This window comes from Octopus bimaculoides, chromosome 11 (assembly GCF_046866305.1).
Source record: "Octopus bimaculoides isolate indiv1 chromosome 11, ASM4686630v1, whole genome shotgun sequence".
Taxonomy (NCBI): Eukaryota; Metazoa; Mollusca; class Cephalopoda; order Octopoda; family Octopodidae; genus Octopus; species Octopus bimaculoides.
In genome coordinates this window covers 79905022-79919260 of record NC_142938.1, presented here as the reverse complement: position 1 = coordinate 79919260, position 14239 = coordinate 79905022, and the positions used below count along the sequence as shown (strand labels likewise).

Here is a 14239-nt window from a genome sequence, read left to right as displayed (position 1 = left end):
GAGAGAGAGAGAGAATGAGAAGAGTGTGTTGCACAAGATGGGAAGCGGGTAGGAGAGAGGTGGTAGAAGATGGGAGAGAAAGGTGCAAGTGAAAAAGATAGGAAAAGGAATTAGAAAAGTTGAGAAGATGATAATGAAAACAAGTGGAATGAGAGAATGGAATATGTTTGTATATAAGTTAGAAAGGAGTAAAAATAAGGTATGGGAAGAAGAGATGGTAAAAATCAAAACCAAGAGAAATGGAGAGAAAGAAGTAATGAGACAGGGTGTGAGGCAATATACATATACATAGCAGAATGACCAATTAAGAAATGGTTAGAATACGTTTTGGGAAAACAATAATATCCTTCTAATACAATGAAAGTGCACATTATAAATGAGTCAATATTTAGAGGGTTTGTCTCTGAGCCATAAAAATCTTCAAAGTGAACATAATTGTTTAACAATGGATTTAAATTCTGTTTTAACAATAGATAAGCACTGATTCAGTAATTATTCCGCATTCTATTTTTGTTAGTTTATGGATTAATGTGGTATTATTTTCAAGTTTCTTTTCTAGTGTGTGTTTTCTCATTTTGCCTCAAGAGAAAGGGAGTGAGATTACAAAGCTAACCTCTAAGCGCATGGTTTGGCCTCTAGGTAGAGACATGCATACAGCAATGCAGAGCCAGCAACTTTCAAAGACTATTACTTTTCATCCCCTCCCCTCTGTCTGCCACTGCTGGAATCAACCAATAAATGTAATAATAATAATATTGATAACCAAAGATTGGACTGATTGAAACATATTGTGACATACATATATACATAAAAGATAATGTTAACCATCCAAACAATTTAAACTATTATTATAACTTATCACAAATTCATAGATATTCCACTTTATCAATGGTGATTTCTAACATAGGTACATGGCCTCAGTTTTTGATAAATGTATATAGACAATTAATTCAACCACAGTACTTTATTTACTCCAGAAGAATGAAAAGCAATTTTAAGCTAAGCAGGATTTCAACTCAGGAGGTAAGGGACTGTAACTAAATGCAAGGAATTTTGTCCAACACTCTAACGATTCTACTAGTTCACTCGCCATTTGCATTTTATGACACTTTGGACTACAACTGTTTCTATTAATGAAAAGCAGTTGCCCTTCATGAGGTTCCTTGCTATTCGTAACTGTGTGGTAAATAATCAAAACCTATAATTTGGGATATGATATTTGAAATTTGTAGAAAATCTACACTGTTTTTTGTCAAAAATATCAGAAATATAAGTGCATGTTATTATTGATGGATATACAGTTCAAATCAAACATATAACTAAGCTATGTAGAAGTTACCTTTCTAATCTAGCCTCATCAGGAAGAAGAGTAACTACTGTTGGACTTTGTAAACTCAGTAAGACTGTCAACACAGTTCACAATAAAAAAGGGAATAGACAATAAACTGGCCTTCCTGGATGTACTAATAATTCACACACTGTGTAGATTTATGTCTCCAGCTGACATTCACTGGACAGTACCTGATTTGATTCCCACCATTCATGTAATATGGAGGAAGGAACTATTACCTACAACAGGGAGCAAAACTCATAGCATCTCAGACGTAAACCAAAAGAGATGCTGAGGCCCTTCATTGTATTATTACGCTAGCATAGTATCAGCTTCTAAGAGCAAAAATATAAGGGTCAGGAATATTAGTCAGAAAGCTGAAAGAATTGTATGAACTTTACTTAAAAGGTTGTTGAAAATTAGATCTGCAATCCATACAACATTAGAATAATATTCAAAAAGAGAAAGGACATGTCACCAATGTAGAACAATCTGAAGATAAGAGACAAGGAACAAGACTGGAAAATAAAACAATTGAAAGAATCAGGGCATATGTCAGGTTTTGATAACCTCATCAGTAGGACTAATATTCTTTTCTACTCTAAGCACAAGGCTTGACATTTTGAGGGGAGGGGCCAGTCGATTACATCGACCCCAGTACACAACTGGTACTTAATTTATTGACCCTGAAAGGATGAAAGGCAAAGTCGACCTTGGCGGAATTTGAACTCAGAACGTAAAGACAGACAAAATACCATTAAGCATTTCACCCGGCATGCTAACGATTCTGCCAGCTCGCCACCTTCAGTAGGACTAATATTAAGATGAACATCATATGCACACCTTTAATTAACAAAGAACATTATAACTGAAGACCAGAGAATCGTTATGCTTAAGACTTTCATTTACTATCATCTATTTTATGGGGGACACAATAGCTGAAACATTGTGACTCTAACAATCATGTGGAGGAATTTAGTCCAAACTGTATAACAATGATAATTCTTCATCCAAGAAATTCAAACAAAAACCGTGTGTACTGTTAGCTGCATATATATATATATATGTATATATATATATATCATAACGAATGCATATATTGGTACAGAGTGTTTTTGTTTATTCATCTTGCAGTTAGAATGGTCATCAAGATTGCAGTTATTAATGTCTTTTGTTTCAGTGAGTATACTTATGTGCTCGTTAATGAGGTGGTTTTGTTGCTACTGATGACAGTTTGTTTGATGAAAGAGGACAACATAGTTAATAACTCAAAAGTGAGATTCAGAGATACACACTCTAAAAGGATTTTAATAACAGGAAGTTTGATTCTAAGTGTCTCTGGTGGAATACTTAATCGAAACAAGCACGCATAATCTGAAGTATGCTCAATTCATTACATTTACTCAGATAATTAATCACATACAAACAGCACATGCACACACATCCGGGTTTCAATATATACAAAATATAATAAACCATAAATGAGATTTTATATAAATAATATTAGCCAATATACATTTGTAAATAATACAATTTGAAAATGAAAGCCTGAAATTTAACTGAGCAAGAGGTTCACAATTATTTATGCACTTGAATTAAGTTTGTATTGTTAATATTTTAATCAAATGCTGAAAGGTATAAATGATTACATTCAGGATTAAAACAATGTGTATTTCCCTGCTGCACACTCTACAGGAGACTTCCAATATAATTCTTATTTTTGCTATTGCAGTATAGCTTATATGTGTTTAGCAACTAACAATCTCTTGCTCTCTCTCTCTCTCTCTCTCTCTCTCACACACACACACACACACACACACACACACACACTCACACACACTACGGCACTCTGTCGGTTATGATGGCAAGGGTTCCAGTTGATCCGATCAATGGAATAGCCTGCTCATGAAATTAATATGCAAGTGGCTGAGCACTCCACAGACATGTGTACCCTTAAAGTAGTTCTTGGGGAGATTCAGCATGACACAAAGTGCGACAAGGCTGGCCCTTTGAAATACAGGTACAACAGAAACAGGAAGAAAGAGTGAGAGAAAGTTGTGGTGAAAGAATACAGCAGGGTTCGCCACCACCCCCTGCTGGAGCCTCGTAGAGCTTTAGGTGTTTTCACTCAATAAACACTCACAACACCTAGTCTGGGAATCGAAACCATGATCCTATGACTGCGAGTCCACTGCCCTAAACACTCGGCCATTGCGCCTCCACACACACACACACACACACACACACACACACACACACACACACACAAGATGTAAAACTGTTTCATTTTCAACCCAGACCAAAATAGACATGTGTGTCATATGAGCTGGCAGTCTTTTGGTCTTTTCATCTCTTCACTAATTAAGAATATTTGAACAACAATGAATTCGACTGTCATAACAACCAGAAAAGACATGTTTTCACCTTTTTAATGAGAAACTGGACATGTTGTTGTGATCTGGCTCAGGTCCCCTCTGAATGAGGAGACTTGCAATCAATTACATTCCAGCTCAGATCATACCATTTGTTTTTTATCTAGGGTTATCTAGGACTACATTATCAAATGTTTCTCCTACTTTTTAAGGTTATATGTTGTGCTTTGAAAAAGGTTTGGCTGCTATTTCAAGAAGGCTGGAGTGAGTGTTCAGAGGCTGCCGTGGCTTGTCTTATATTTCTTTCATTCATTAGACTGTGGTCATGCTGGGGCAACACCTTGAAGAACTTTTGGTCAAATGAATTGACCCCAGTACTTATTTTATCAAACTTTGTTGTTTTTTGCTGAACTGCTAAGTTACAGTGACATAAGCACACCAACACTGGTTGTCAAGCCATGGTGGGGGACAAACACACACACAGACACAAAGACACATGCTTATATATATATATTTATATATATATGACAGGCTTCTTATAGTTTCCATCAACCAAATTCACTCACAAAGCTTTGGTTGGCCCAAGGCTTTAGTAGAAGACGCTTGCCCAAGGTGCCATACAGTGGGACTGAACCCAGAACCATGTGGTTGAGAAGAAAGCTTCTTACAACACAGCCATGCCTGCTCAATTTACTCGTAGAAGTTTCCATGGTAATGATAAAATTAGCGATATTCAAAATAGCAAAAGTAGTAATTGCTGTGGCAGATTTTGTGTATTGTTTCAGTTTTGTTTAATTAATTTGCTTCATCAACCTTTTAATCAGAAGTCAACAATTCTGAAGCCTGCAATATCAATCTAGGACCAAAACATCCCAATTCAAAACTGTTAATTTGATTTTTGAAACTCGCAACTCTAAACATAAAACTTTTTTATTCCTCCCTCAATTATCTTCATGTCATAATGACAGAAGACAACTTCAGTGTGAAACATTAGATCTTTTCTTTTTTTTCTTTATCATTGATAAAGTAGGTGCAAGAATGGTTGTGTGGTAAGCGGTTTGCTTTCCAATTCCATTGTTTGGGGTTCAGTCCCACACTATGTGACACCTTGAGTAAGGGTCTTCTATAATAGCCTTCACCTGACCAAAGCCTTGTGAGTGGATTTGATTGAAAGAAACTGAAAAACGCCTATTTTGTGTGTGCACGTGCATGCATGTGTATGTGTGTGTTTCTACCTTATTGCCTTGGCATTGCATGATAGATGTACGTAAGCATCACCATCATGCAAGCAGTGTCCTTCATTTCCAGTTTTCCAAGACATACCGAGTAACAGGGAAATATTACCTTACTTGGAAATACATGAGGATTGGCAACAAGAAAATCCGCCTCAACAAATTCCATCTTACCCTTGCAAGCATGGAAAAATGGACATGATGATGATGATGATGATGATGATGATGATGATGATGATGATAAAGGGCATATCTTGTTCCAGTTACATCAGATCCAGAGCTTTGTTCCACATTATTCTATAACATTTAGTTTTACTTTGAAACAGTGTACACCATTCTAATTTTTCCTGCCTCACTCTAGAATTGTTCAACTTCACTCCACTTCAGAACGGTTACTTTCATTCTGGAACAAACTCATTCATTTCACAGCACTTCACTTCTTCCACACTTCAAAAATCTTGCATTTATTTTTGAGTTCCCTGCCTCACTCTAGAATTTTCAGATCCACACTCATTTATTTCATTTGAAGAAGAATTCTTATTTTATTCAGAAGCTCCCTGCCTCACTCTAGACAGTAGCATCATTGGAATAAGATTGTAATTTTTCAAACAACTGATCTCATCCTAAGAAATTTTTAAAATGTTCAATATTTAAATCTACATTATTAGTTTTTGACTGGCTTAAACTTTCAATGTCATCAGGTGTTTATCCCTGACTGTGTACAACACCAGGCTATTCATTGCCCTTAATTTTGAAATAGAGGATCCTACTTCAAACCCAACTTGGTATTATGTGAATACTTGAGAGTAAGATACCTTTTTTACAACCAGTAATCAAACATAATGTAGTAAATATTGTCATTGTTAAAGATGAGACTACTTTTCAAAAATTATAATCTTATTAACAACAATACATTTCAGTTATTTGAACATTCAAGAATTCTTGGAATCCTGATAACTTTTTAACAATGTTTCTTAGTCTTTAGTTTTTATTACATTTTTTTCTTTCAAAACAACTCAACAACCATTCTCTTTACTCTTTTGCTCTTTTACTTGTTTCAGTCATTTGACTGCGACCATGCTGGAGCACTGCCTTTAGTCGAGCAAATCGACCCCAGGACTTATTCTTTGGAAGCCTAGTACTTATTCTATCGGTCTCTTTTGCCGAACCGCTAAGTTACAGGGACGTAAACACACCAGCATCGGTTGTCAAGCGATGTTGGGGGGACAAACACAGACACATAAACATATACACACACATACATACATATATATATATATATATATATATATATATATATATATATATATATATATATATATATATACATATATACGACGGGCTTCTTTCAGTTTCTGTCTACCAAATCCACTCACAAGGCTTTGGTCGGCCCGAGGCTATAGTAGAAGGCACTTGCCCAAGGTGCCACACAGTGGGACTGAACCCAGAACCATGTGGTTGATAAGCAAGCTACTTACCACACAGCCACTCCTGTGCCTATGAGCACAGTTACATAAAATTCTTCAGAAGGTTTAATTTTTTTTAATCATCAATGTTACAAGCCTTTTGTCAATCAAAGATTCAAAGACTTTTCTTTACTGCTTAAAACTATTATTGACAAACATATAATATTTCTTATACAAAATCAATATTCATATCTTTTATTTTTTTTAGGGGCATTGTAAAATAAATGAAGTGAAATGGCTTCAACTGGGAATCAAATCTAGGTCAGAGATGCGACTCAATCTTAGAATGAACTGCGTATTTTAAATTCCAAGACTAAATAGCTTAATGATCTATTTCTATTTTTATAATTTTGATATGTGCAGCTGTACAAATCAATACACTTCTCTTTATTTTCTCATAATTTGTCTTGTTACTACCTATCAATGACACCTCTGGCTATATTAAGGTGTCACTAATCATATCACTGCTAATAACATTGTGTTTGAGGAACCTATTTTATCAGAACTGATGTTATGACAGCTTCAATAAAAGAATTCAATCTTAAGATTCCGTCTCTTTTCACAAACACATCAGTTTTCACTCATCAAAACAGAAGAAGTCAAGACTTAATTGCATACATTGTATTTCAGTTTAGAATAGATTTTAGATAGAAGTTTACTGAAGATATGACTGAATCTAATAATAATAATAATAATAATAATAATAATAATAATAATAATAAATGCCCGGATGCAGTACCAAGCTGTGGCTGTCATGGCTTCTGATCTTAACTGACTGGAAGTGTTATCGTGTACATTGCTTTGTCTCGGCATAAAAGATGGACTGCAGCAAATATTCTGCTCAATGCCACAGATTTGCTTAACAAGTCGGGCATGTCCTTTAGTGGCTGCCGATATGTGCATCTCTGATCATGAGCAGGAGTAGTGGGGGAGCATCATAATCATGTGTTGAAAGGAATTCTTTGGGGCTTGAATAATTCACCTTTTGAAACATGGGCATTTTGTTCAACATCCTTAACCCTTATTCAGGGACCTTTTGAGCAGGATGGGCTACTCGACCTGAAGAAAATTCTAACTGGGCCCCACCTGCGAGGTCATGCATTGTTAATTTTGATATGAGATCACCATGTCGCGCACATATGGTCGTGATGCATGTGCCTAGCATACCCTTATCAGACGGGTAGTCGTGATGGGTATACTGGGCTTCGTATATTTGCACCCCACTAATGTTCCTTCCAGCATCAGACTAAATTTCCAGTTTGAAATATATTATGGTCATAATTTGTACATCTTGAATCTGATATATATTCTTGGAAGGTGAGGTACTGATTTCTTCTCAAATTGTAAGATTTCCTCATGTTAATTATTACTATAATCCATACGGACATTCTTGGATTTGAACTTGTCTCATTCTGCTTGAACTACTTCTCCCATGGATACATTCTACCATTAATTCACATTGTTGTATCAATCTTCATGTAGCTCTACTGCACACCAGAGCCAATCATTTGTTTCTCAGTTTATACACAATCAGCTTTTCTCATAAATTAATATCACATATCCTCTGAACATATGTAGAGCATTCTTCCCTACAAGTCTCTCTTTCTCTCACTCACACACACACACACACACACACACACACACACACACACACACACACACACACACACACACACACACTCACATACACAAACAAAATGTGCTTTTTCTACTCTTTAAGGCCATTACTGTTCATTTGCTTTCAATGACATTCTTGGAGTGATTTCTGATATGAATAATTTATTTATGAGGCTTTAGTTATTTTGTGATTTTCAATTGCTTAACTATTTGTTTCTTTTTGTAATTAGGAAGAGGTGCAACAGATTTTAATAATGTATTACTGACACCTCTGTCAACCATAGCAAAATTTGCATTTCTAATCTTGAGTCCTGAACAAATACCGTGAAGTGTTAAACCAGCTATCTATTTTCTGCAACCACCAAATAAAAAGCTAGAAAAAATTATTTCACTTATTAAATGTTTGAACTGGATTAATTTCCAGTGATGCTCAGGTAATAAAATTCACATACATACAAATTATACAGCTGAAATCGATTCACAAATCTTCATTACATAAATCGAGCTTTAACACTCTGGACACTAGCTATAAGCCTTTAGGAATGTGATAGATTAGCAGCTATTTCTCAATGATCTGTGTCTGCAGCCTGGAAAGGATTTCAGTTGTAGATTTCACTGTTTTGCCTATCCGTTGCCACTAATGTCTTTGAAAGTCATGAATATTACACCATGGGAATGTTATCCCACTCGCCTATAAATATTACATATTGTATGTACATAAAAAATATGTAAGGATTTAAAATTTCACAGCTCTGTTGCTCATGTTTTAGCGAACTAAAAGTAATGACACAATAAAGTGTTTGATTCTTAGCACATCCTTATTAGTCTTTTTCAAGTCATGTGATCTTGCTGTAATCATCAATGATGGCATTTTTTTTTTTTTTGTAGTCTTGGAAATGAAGTCTATTGCTGCCATTAGATGGGATATAAGATGCCTTGTTACCATCTGACATGCAGAGCAATGCTGCATTTTGGCTATTCTCATTGCAAAGTATAACCATTTAAATGATACTATTTTCTGTACTTGCATACGAAAGTCAACACGTTTGTAGTAAAGGCCTCACCAAGCTGAGTTAAGATATGATATTTTCTTGCTTGTTATAGACTGCATACTCTCTTTCCTTTAACAGTGGAGTTAGTAAATTGTATGTGAATATTATTATATTCACATAGGATTTGCCAACTTCATTGTTTGTTCTCTTTTAATGTTAGATATAACATAATTGTTCAGAACAGAGGAAGCTATAAGTATGATTGATGTAGAAACTTTTGAAGGAGTTTTCTATCAATCCAATAACAGGGATTTTCTTACATTTGCAGTTATTGAGCTTAGTGAGCATATGTTTGAAAGGGTGCAATTGCATTTGTTATCAGATTCATTTATTTTAAAGTTATATTTTGATGATTTTTTTCCATTAGTGATATATTTTATACATGTCAATTGGATAATTTTCATATTGGTTTTCTTCAGTATCATGTAATATTTACAGCTATGTGAAAAGTAATTTCTAATTATCATTAAGAATTTTACACACATACACATGCATGCACACATGCACACGCACACATAACACACACGGGCACACATAAATGTATGTGTATATATATATATACATATGTATACACACACACACATCTAAATATGCATACATCTATATTCATACATATAAACATACTCACACATTTATATGTGTATTTGTGTATGTATATGTATGAATACACATACATACACATATACTAATATACATGCATACATATAATTACACACACACACACACACACACACACACACACACACACACACACACACATATATATATATATATATATATATATATATATACACTGGAGCCTGGTGCAGCATTCTGGCTCGCCAGTCCTCAGTCAAACCATCCAACCCATGCCAACATGGAAAGCAGACGTTAAATGACGATGATGATGATGATGATGATGATGATGATGATGATGATGATGATGATATAGATATGCATACACATACACAATACAAACAGCGTAATGAAAAGTAAATGTGACCCTTTAACTTTATTATTAAGAAACTGCATTATGAGTCGTCTAACATTATATTTTCAAATTTTGCCTAGCATATGAGGTACTTAGTATACATGCACACATTCATTTTTCAATTGATTAACATCCATTTTTCCATGCTGTCATGGGTTTGGATAGAAATTTATCTGAGTCAGAATTTTAACTACAGATACTTTTCTTGTTTTCGATATAAGAGATAACATTATTCCACAGGTCTTCAAAACCACTGGTCTTGACATCAGAATGTCTTGTGACTGGTCTTGACATCAGAATGTCAACATCAGTACCGCTTCATTCTAGCAATGAAAAGCATGGTATATGTAAATGCACACGCAAACATGTATAAATATAAATAGATTCTGTCTCCCAAATTCCTTCATATGACATTGGTCAGCCCAGGGCAATAGCAGACACTTATCTAATGTGTTGTATAGTGGGACTGAACTCAAATCCATGTGACTGCAAAGTGAACTTCTTAACTGCTGCATACATGTGCACACACACACACACACACATATTTAACGTGTTGGTGTATTTCAAACAAATTGTTGTACAAATGACATGTCTGCAGTTCAATGTGGTTTTGCGTTTAGGCCTAAACACCAAGAGTCCATCTTGAATTTCTCTCAAACCTTCCACTCTGCCTCTGAATGTCTATCCGATGAGATGAATTTGCCCTACATACTTATGAACCTTTAAGTCATGTGGATATGAGTCAAACTCTTATTAAATATACAATATATATAATACATATATATACATTACACTACCTAGCAGTAAACCAAAAGTCACCAGGAGGAAGTGCCCTCTTAAGATATAGGCACACAGACCATTTATCTACGGCAGGGGCTGCCAAACTTTTTCAACCATCGACCCCCTTTAGCCACTTCTCCTTCCACATCTTAATATCCTACCCTACCTTACCATATCTTAAATGTGTACCGGGTACTGATGCTGGCAATTACAATGTTAGCTAAAAAATACATGTATGACAAATTAAGAAATTCTATCGACGATGACACACTTTTTACATTTAAAACTACGTTTACGAATATACATTATTAAATTTTCAATTTTTATGAAATTGTTTTCACGGTTAGAAAATGTGAAAAATGCATTATATTGCTGGAATATCTTTTATTGAAATTGACAACATCAATATGAGGGATGAGCATAGCACCGACTAAACAATTTCAAAACGTTCATCTGGGTGAGCTGGTCTTTTGCACACCGATCCCCATTCAACTCCTTGGCTATCATCAACTCCCTGTAATTCCTCACTGAGCCCTAGGGGTTTCATCAGACCCCCTTTGGTGACCCCCTGATCTAGGAAGTAGGGACAGAGATCAAGGGACCCAGTGCTAAATCTATATATGCTGTGACATGCCGTCAATAAATGAATGTTGGGGGTCCCAGTGCATTGCTTTACTTGTGGGTGACATTAATGCTTTTCAGACAGCTGTGCCAGGAGGGTGGGGTTTCTGTAAGTAACAACAACAACAAACTATGTTTTATATATAAGAAACATGTTTTGGATTAGTGGGTTGTATGGTTTCAATACTCCATTATATATGTTTCTTGAGAACTAGGCTGTACATAGAAATTATTGAAAAGTTTCTTTGGAAATTGTCTCACCAACTATATAAGAAACAAAGAGACAAATATGCTGCACAGGGACTTGAAGAAATCTGAAACAAAAATTGAAGCACAGTTCTGAGAATGCTATGCATACATACCTGTTTGTAAGTCATTGTATACACCAGGAACATGGGTGACTTTTATCCAGCACAGGATGTAAAAACATAACTAAAATAGAAAGATAAAAAAAAAAAATTAATAAAGTATTTCTCCTTTTATAGAAGATAAAAATGGACAAATGCTGTAAAGAATAAAAGAAACAAAATGAATGAATATTTCTCAAGCTCTCAATACTACCAAGAGAATTATATACTTAAAGTATATATATATATATATATACATGTGTGCATATGTGTGTGAGAGCATGCACATGTGAACACACATATTACACACATATACACATAAAATATTCTTTGATTACATAAACTCATGCATATTCCAGTGGAAAAAAAAGTATGCAATATGGAGTTTTGTGGCAGATGTTTTACAATATTTTATTTTGAGTTTCTGAAATCTGAGTTCAAATTACTCTTGAACCACTTAAGTATTTTAAATCAAAAACACCATCAAATAAATACAAGCAATACAAGTGGATTGAATCACCCATCAATATCACTTCACATTCTTCTCTGTGTGTGTGTGTGTGTGTGTGTGTGTGTGTGTGTGTGTGTGTGTGTGTGTTAAAGAAATATAAAATGATAAACACTTCTTAGAATTTATTACAACATAATCTGATATACACATAAAAACGTGTGCATGTGTGCACATATGTATGTGTGTGTGTGCACATATGTATGTGTGTGTGTGCACACATGTATACATATATGTACATATATATACATATATCATTGATACATGTGGGAAAAAAAATATTAATATTCAAATTTATCAGATATGCTTTTTATTTAGAAACAAGATAGAAAAAATCCATATGATGGCCATCCCAGTGATTTCAATGCATGAGTGTTTGAAGGAAAAGGTTAAAAAAAAAGTGAAACAAAGAAAAAAAACACCTTAAAATAAAAAAAAGAATAAAAGAAACTGCATCTATTTGCAATGGATGCGTAAATGTAATTGGAGTCCAGGGATGGATTTTGCTGTGAAGTCACAATGGAAACACTGATGATTGTGATTTTGGCTGGGATTGGACAAATGTGTTTGTTGATGGCAGGATATAACTCTTTTGTTGTTCTGTCTTTTTGAACTCCAATTGTTTCGATGCATCATCACACATTCTACACCATGCAGATCAATCAAGGCAATGACTTCCCCAAAATGTCACATTAAGCTGTGGAGACTTTAGCGATTGCTTCAACTTGGCTTTGGATCTAAGGACAGGTCTTCCCTTGCCATGACGTCCCTCTGCTTTTTGGCCATATTAAAGCATTTTTGGAATGCAGTCAGTTTTCATTCAAACAACATGTCCTACCCATCTGCACTGAATTCTCAGCAGCATGCTTTGGATACTGGAGATATCACATATCAAGGTTATATATTTATTCATTGCTGCTCAGTTTCAAACATGCATGTCATCACTTCATTATCACCTGCTTTATTATTGTTTTCTCCATTCACAATGGATTTTTGTATAATTTCTATCTGTCAAATGTTACTCATAAGACATTGACCAACCTGAGGAGGCAAGAGAGGACACTTGACCAAGGTGGTTGCAAAGCAAATTTCTTAACCACACAGTTATGCCCACACCAATATGTGTGTAGAGATAGAGAGAGATTATTTAAAATCTAAAGCTAAGTTATCAATACAAATGTAAGCTAACATCAAAATTAAAGATTTTGCAAATCACTAGATAACAAGTTTAGTAAAGTATCAAAAGTAAAAATAAAAGCAAAAATTTTATCATTAACCTATGGCAGTATCAAGCCTGAACTCCTGTAGTTTGATGTTTTTTAGGTAAAAGATGAATGGCAATGGAAATTTAAAGAGAAATAATCAGGTGAAAAATGATTGAAAAGATTTTGTAATAATAATACTGTGTCTTTAATAAAGACACAGTAATCATGAAAAGAGGAGAGATTTGTGCGAATGAACATAGAGAGGAGAGTTATGTAGCTTTTAGTTGAAATGAAGAGAACCCATTGTAATTGGAAAATAACAGACAGAGAAAAGAAACAGTGCATCTGTCAGCCAGTTGTAACATGCTCCCAATCTGCTAAATATACTTTTATTTAATGCAGCCTAGGTTGCTTGTGTATGTAGCACTCCCTTATTCCAAAGTGGGTCATATTTGAACTTTGTTAGAAAATTGGCAACTCACCAGATCTAAGGCATTTCCTCATCCTGCAAAAATGCAGATTTGGGTAGTGTTATAAGTTTGTTATAAGAGATCATCGGAGGCTACAAAACCTAGTTTTTGTTCAAATTTTTCAAGGTTTCAGTTATGTATTATTGTGTACAAGGAGTGGATAATGTACGACTGCTCTCTTGATGTGTTTAATTATTTAGTAAGTGTTCTTGTTATGAACAAGTTCACCTGCCACATACAAAGTCTACTTTTACTAAAAGTCTGCCTGT

General features: G+C 34.8%; 1 protein-coding gene across 1 annotated transcript in view; it reads right to left on the bottom strand.

Annotated features, from left to right (window-relative positions):
- The window catches only part of LOC106867980 (uncharacterized), a 635945-nt gene that overhangs the window by 517424 nt on the left and 104282 nt on the right, over window positions 1-14239 (bottom strand). Inside the window, exon 2 of the transcript XR_016243735.1 lies at window positions 11803-11872. The gene's annotated coding sequence lies outside the window, so the exon portion shown is untranslated. The remainder of the gene's footprint in view (window positions 1-11802; window positions 11873-14239) is intronic.